At 38.4% G+C, this 7,263-nt stretch overlaps 1 long non-coding RNA gene across 1 annotated transcript; it reads right to left on the bottom strand.

The window, feature by feature from the left end:
- Positions 1-3,533: 3,533 nt before the first annotated feature.
- LOC137475924 (uncharacterized) lies at positions 3,534-6,926 on the bottom strand. Its single transcript, XR_011000133.1, has 3 exons — positions 6,767-6,926; positions 6,497-6,601; positions 3,534-3,712 (listed from the first exon to the last, which is right to left on the bottom strand). It is a non-coding gene; the product is annotated as an uncharacterized lncRNA (long non-coding RNA).
- Between the last annotated feature and the right edge of the window lie 337 nt (positions 6,927-7,263).

The raw sequence follows: 7,263 nt of genomic DNA, 5'->3' as shown, positions 1-7,263 counted from the left end.
TGATAATTCCAGTTCTTAAAACAAATGCTTTCTGTAAAACACAACTCCTATTGCAGGCACGGTCGTAGACTTCTGATTTTCAAGAATGAGAGTTTTAGGGCTAAACAACAAAGGAACTCAACAATGAAGTTGAGTTAACTCAGGTTACGTGGAATAACATTCTGCAAAGAAGTTCACTGGAAAGCAAGATCAGAACCCTGAAAGCCATCTGTGGCTAGCCTAAAATTGTTGATGGATTTACAGCTGTTGCTTTAATTTGTAGTGTGTAAAAACTAGTGTCCATAAAAACTACCAAACAGCTCTGATGTTTTCAAAAAACACAACTGAGTTTTCATATATCATGTTTCATTCTAACCAATTTACTTACTGTGAAGTTTAGGTAGGGAGCAGCTGAGAGCACTTACTGCACATTAATTGTTACTGCTATATGTAAAACTGTATGTCATAGACTGCTTTGAAGAATTAAAACTATGGTTGCATAGATGTGGGCAAAAGTTCTAGAGAAACTTTGCCACAAATAATAATTTGAATTTCAAAATTAATCTACTTCAGCAAATGCTTACACCCTTTCCAGAACTGCTTCTTCCAAATGCAAAGGTTACTTGAATCCACCTTCAAAAGGGTTAGTAGAAGAAATTTCAAACTTACATGGCATGAGAAGTTGTAGAAAGTGAACTTGAATTTCAGTGAATATTTCCCCTGAAAATTCTTTGTAATAAAAATTATACTAATTCTGCCACATAACAAAACTGATATCATGTGAGCAATTACAACTCCTCAGTACAGCAGAAAGAAGAGTGATACATGATTGCAATGAATGCTTTTTGGCTCAAAAAACTAAACATACACATATATATGGATTGATACATTTGCATAGATGAGATTAATTGGCAAAGAATGTAGCTCCTTGATAAACAGTTCAGAATAGAATCTTTTTTATTTGTTAGCTTGACTGACTGGACAGATTCAATCCAGACAAAAAGAGAGGATTGAATTGTTAATTTTGGATGACATGCTGAATTCTAACATATCTGAGAAATGCAATGATCTAGGATACAATGGATCAAAAAATTTTTTCTTACGAAATTAAAGAAAACTTTCTGTGTTAATTCAAAGTATAGAAACCTAACTGGGAAATGTATCTAAAGAATTACTTTTAAAAAGCAGTGAAATGGGGCAGAATTTAATGCTTCCTAGTGTAGTACCTCATGACCTATAGAAAAAACATGAAGAAAATAACCACTCACCCAATCATTCCCACTCACCCAATCATTCCCCCCAGCTCCCAAGCTTTCAGGATAGTTATGAAAGTTATGTCAGGACTTCCACTTTTTTATAACTTTCCTGATATACCTTTCATAAGTATCCTGAAAACTTGGGAGTTCGGGGGATTATGTCAGTGTTCTAGTTTTTTTTTTTTAACTTTTGGGATATTTTTCTTACCCTTTGCATTGTGTCTGTATGTCTGTTCTTATGATTCATGTGTTTTGTTTCTTTGCCCTGTGGTCCCTTGGCACTTCATTTTTGCTGTCATTTATATCAGTTTGTCTCCCTTTCTTTACAGTTAAGGTTAGTAAGAACTAACTCATTCAGCTCCTTGTGCCTTGAAAACTACTCCTGCAGTCTTCCCTCCCTCCTTTCTCTAAGTAAAAATCATCTCTAATGCTGGAGATCAGATCTTCACAGGGCTGGAACTTGTCTACATTATTAGAGCAGTATCCCCTTTTAAAGGAGTAATTACCTTCACAAAACATAAGGAAATGCCTGCATATACCAATCTGCATTCAAGGAACTTAACTCACGTTGTGAGTGTGGCATACAAAACTGGGAAAAGCTAGAATTGAGCCTGCTTGTGCAGCCATGGTTTGGTCCACTGATTATGCTGCAGTAAGACCGGGCATTGCTGGACCACTGTCTTTCCTCACAGGCCTTCTGTTATTCATGAGGTGGATATTCATGAGCTGTTGTAGTTTGTTTCCTGACAAGTGTCCAATCTTTCTACAGACTATAAAAAGTTAATTTTCTTAATGAGATTTTCTTCACAGCTCTGTATTCTTTACTTCCCTTAATAACTTCCTTATCTCCTACATTTAATAATTGCCTTCAGAATGGCCTCTCTGACACGATATATGAAGACTGTGTGGAAGAAAGTGATGACGGTCAGTCCCACAGCAGGGCAGTGCCAACCTAAACACAGGGTTGTTTTGCTCTTGTGACAGTCTCTAGTCTTGCTCACCTTTCCCAGCCTATTGGCAGCAGCCTCAGTCACTGCACAGCCCTGCTGCACTTTGATAAAGCTTATCTGTGTATTTTCTTACTGCTTTGCCTCTGGTCTTCCCAGTCTGTCAATGATCCTGTTTCAGCTTCAGCCTGCCCCTCCCTGTTCACTGTGCACCCAGGTCACTCTTTAGTGCTCATTCTGCCTTGCCAGCCTCCACTCCCCACTGGGCTGTTCAAAGGTGGGTAGTGGGCCAGTGAGGGATGGATGAATTCCAGCACATTGTGACTAAGCAGGTGCTCACCACTGGGAGCCACTGGCGGTGTCAGCTCCCACGAGATCCTCCAGGACTTGCAAGCCTAAGCCTTTAATCCCTTTCCAGCAGTCATAAAACTCCAGTTTGGCCAAATACTCCCCTAAGCCAGAGAAGGCTTGAGCCACTGAGGGATTTGAGCAGCTAAAATGCTCCTCAGATTCTCATTGCTAGGGCATAGGGAAATGACCTTCTGAAATTCCCTGCTCAGTGGAAACTCTTTGTTTGTATCACCACAATGGAACCGGGTAGAATTGCCAAAGCTTGGCACGCACACCAATTGATCTTTGGCAGGAGTGAATAGCAAGAAAGGGTATCTGCAGCAGCAACTGCTCTCCTATTTTACTTACATTGATCTATTGCTTAGTTTTTGAATCTCAGCTCATTTAAGCAAAAAAAAAAAAAAAAAAAATCTTCCACCAAAAAAAAAAAAAGACACAGTTGAAAATAGTAAATTAAAAGTGTTTTCATTCAAGTGCATCATTAAGCATACTACAAATGAGGTGGATTATCAGTGCAGTATGCACAGTAACGCCATCAAACAAAACTTCTCTAGTCTTTAAGAAGCAGGCCAATCTTCACTACTTCGAGTTACAGGAATGACAATGTGTTGTGTCTTTCTATATCCTGTCAGAATTCAAACCTCCCTTGGAGCATTCAGGTTGATCACTTCGAGCAGAAAACCAAAGGAGAGAGCAGAGTTTGTGTCCCTTTGGAAATTTAACTGGTTTGCAAAGATGAGCCTGGACTGTGTGTGATGTGAGGCCAAAGCTTGCAGTGATTGCTGTCTGCCTGCCCCCTTTCTGCATACTCCTCATGTAGTATCTAAGTGGCCTCTGTATTTTGCCTTTTTTCGATGCTCAGGAATGCAGATTCCACAGTTTTTTGTTAAACTCACACAAAAATGCAATGCTTTATGTTTTGAGTTTGATTTCTGGAATGCTAACCATGCATCCTGCTATTCTGTGAGATGAAATACAAGTATTCTCCACAAAGGCCTGCAGCACCCACAAACTGTTCCTGGGTCATGTTGCCTAATTGCAAGTCATTGACATTAAAGTGGGAAAAGGAAATGCATTTGACATCTAGTTTGTACTGGTCACAGCAAAATTGCAACCACTCACAGACATTGTGCTCACTCCAGTATTCTGAGAGGGCAGATGTCCGGAAAGAATTAGAATCTGTAACATATTTGTCAAGAAGGAAAAACTGCAATGAAGAAGTCACATAAACATATTTCAAGCAAAACTAATCCCTTTGCTTTCTCCTAACTGCAGTCTCCCTTCTTTATTCCTGTCGAGCACATCAAGCCCTGTGTTTGGCCTTTTTCTGCTTTCTATTGTTCAGCCTTTTGTACTTCATTTTGTATGAGATATTCAAGAGAATGTTTCACCTGGAAATAAAAACTTCCTCTTAAAACTGAAATAATTTTTTTTAAATGGGCAAAAAAGAGAATTTGTGAGAATTTAGAACTCTGTAAAAAAAGCAGTGATGTGTTCTTAGATTGAAATAGCTTGACTCTTAGATTGGAAAGTACTCAGTTAAAGCCACCTAGCTACACTTTATGGCAGATAGATAACTTATGTTAATTTCTAAAATTTTTCCTACAATCCCAGCAAGTTCTTTCACTCACTTAATCTAAAATAATGTTAAGGTCATAATAGGGAATATTTTTTTGTTAGATTAGAAAATGAAAAATGTATTACTCTCAACACACATCAGTGGACAAAGAGCTTCCAAGTCACCCTGCCAATCATAGCCAATCAAATTCCAAATTTTTTAACAGCTTCTCTCCTCAGCAATGCTGAGGAGGAAACCAAGAAATGGGTAGAAATATGTATATATTTGCAATAAACTTTTTTCCCCCAGAAAAACATATTTGAACTGTTACTGGTATAATATCTAGACCTGGTATGACATATATACTGCAGCTAACAAACATAATTTGTGACACAAGCACTATTTTTTTTCTTCCTAGAATCAAAATACAGGCTTTGTTATTGTTTTTTTAACTTTTTAAGGATGAATAGTAATTTCTCTCAGTTTTGATTCTTAAGCAGTTACAGGAATCCAAGACTTGAGGAATTATTGCTTTAGGATCTTTAAGGATTCTACATTAATTTGGAATATATTATCTGTAATATCTATTATATGACTTGAGTGGGGCAGTTGCAGAACAGCAAATAGCAAAAGAAAGACCATCAAGTATGTGAATGAAAGTAGTCTAAAAAAACCTGAAAATGTAGTTATTTTCACATATTACAGCATCCTACACTTGACCTGCATTTCACAGTTTCTTAGTCCAGTCGTCTATTATTCACTATGTAAGTTTCAATTGAATCCAGAAAGTTTGACTTTAGGCATTGCTTATATGAAATTGTAATTAAAAATGGCTTATATCACTGCAAGTCAAATGAAAAGTCTGTCTAGACAGAGAGTTCAGAATGCAAAACGATGCAAATAAGAAGGAGGAGTTTCCAGAGTAAAATTAATTCAAAGGGCTTGAAATTGTGACAGAATAACTGTAATATGGATCTTGCATCCTACATGGCTTCTGTAAAGTAATTAATACTTCTAATTACTTTAATTACAACTCCTAAATGTTTACAGAAGAATTTGTGGTTGCTTTCATGAATCATTCCCATGCTATAAATATCTTCATATGTATGCACATACAGAGTTAATGTAATATACTGCATGTGGTGTTTTAAACCCTGAGATTCTACTGCGACATTGTAGCAAAGCCAAGAGGTGGGCAGAAGCTCTGGGTCTGACTTTTGAGACCCATACCTTGAGGATATTTGGATCTCAGATTTCATTCACCTCCTTATTTAGAAGGAAAATCATATGAGCTTGACATTGGATCAGCTTTACAAGCCCTGCAGACTGAGCACACCTGGCTATGCCAGGGTCTGAAGGCTTCTGTGGGGGAGAGTGGGAGCGCAGGCTCACAGGCCTTCTGCTAGGGGAAAAAAAAACCCTAAAAAAGCTTTAAAATTAAGCCTTAGCTCTACAGAACTTTAGAGGCTGCTCAGGAAAAGCAGAAGGCTGAAATGATCCCTTTCTGAATCAGGCATACTTTTTTCTTTTTCTTTTTTTTCTAATCCTCTGCCAACAGCCTCCCTTAGGAAAACTAGAATATCATAACATCCTCAACTAGACATATTTAGAGGAGATGAGCATCCCTGTGGGGCTGGGCATGAATCCAGCCCTGTGTTTCAGGGGCTACTGTGAGCTACTGCCACAGGCCAGTCCAGACCTTTACCCTTACCTGTGTTTCCATGTGCAGCCAAGTGAAAAGTTCATGACATTGCTTTTCTATCTACAAGAGTGTTGGATTGCTCCTTGTTCTTCTATCTAAAGATAATATGAAAGAAAAGCAGAAGTATTTATACTGCCAATCCACAGGTACAGTGAATAACCCTGAAATATTTTGTCCATTGGGCTTGAAACTTTGATCTGATTTTGATAAATATCTTCTCTGGCAATTTTTGTACTGTCATGTAAGTGAGATGACAGGCTTTGTTCATGGAACAGCACTCATCTGGTCCAGTTTCTGTCTTTGCTTTGGTTTTGGAAAGACTCAGATAATTAATTTCAAATATTTCACAGCCCCTTGCAGTACTGTTGTGTTTGATGAGCATTTTAAAGGTGCTGACACTGAGACCTCACCTTCACATGTGCTCATACCTTTTATATCTCATATCAGAGTAAAGAATTCAGGAAGCTTTGTTGTCTTGTAAATGATGAACGTGATCAAGGTATTACCCCACTGAGGAGGGAAAGATCAGCCAAAGCCAAAGGGTCTATGAAAGACTTCAGGGTTTTTTTATGAGGAAAAAAAGGGGCAGATAAAATTACATACCACCATACATAAGAACATAAGAGCCAGTACATCCCCTTGTGACAGGAACATGCCAGAATTGTTCTTAAAAGTACAGCTTGATGTGTGAGGGGAAAGATACCTGGCAGGATGATGGTGAATAGCTGAGGATGGAGGAAAATAAACATAGAATTCAGACCTTTCATGTTCCAGCCTTTTAAGGTGATTTTCCTCTTTTCAACAAGTGCTGGAAAACAAAGAGAAGAAATTAAAAATTACACAATATATTTGGTGTCACAAATTTTAACATACTTCACTTTGTATTAGAAAAAATATAAATGCTGATATATTCTGATTGCCAGAAAATAAAAGCATTAAAATTACCAACATGGGAATGGAAAGGCAAACTTACCCTGTGTTTCATCCCATGGGATCATGGCAGGGGACTGCAGCATCCCAGATGGCAGTCCTTCTAATGCCAGGGTCCTGTCTCTGATGAGCCAGATGTGCCAGAACTAGTTCACATTTTTGCAGAAAATATTTTAGAAACTGGCTTTGGGCTCATACAACAAAATAGCAGTGTGCTTTCCAGAAGAGAAGCTGAGCCCAGCAATGGCCTGTAAATCAGTGGTCCTCATCTGTTCCTTTCTAGGCAGTCTTGCTACCACAGTTTCATCTCTTTTAATTACGCTTCTACTCTGTTTCTACCAAGCACAAAACAGGTTTTCAAAAGGCATCAGGATCACAGTCCTTAAGCCTATTACTGTCACCAGAGGAAAGTGTAGGTTGAATGTTATTATGCTGACCTACATTCTTCTCTGGCCTCACAGCAAAGTACTTTTCTGTTCAAGGGCTGCCTGTGCAATGCTGGTGGCACTGCTGTAGTGGCTTTTATCTGTGTGTGCTCAA

The sequence above is a fragment of the Anomalospiza imberbis genome, chromosome 6, assembly GCF_031753505.1.
Source record: "Anomalospiza imberbis isolate Cuckoo-Finch-1a 21T00152 chromosome 6, ASM3175350v1, whole genome shotgun sequence".
NCBI classification, from domain to species: domain Eukaryota; kingdom Metazoa; phylum Chordata; class Aves; order Passeriformes; family Viduidae; genus Anomalospiza; species Anomalospiza imberbis.
Note: the sequence above shows the minus strand (reverse complement) of the source record. Positions and strands in the feature narration are given on the sequence as shown.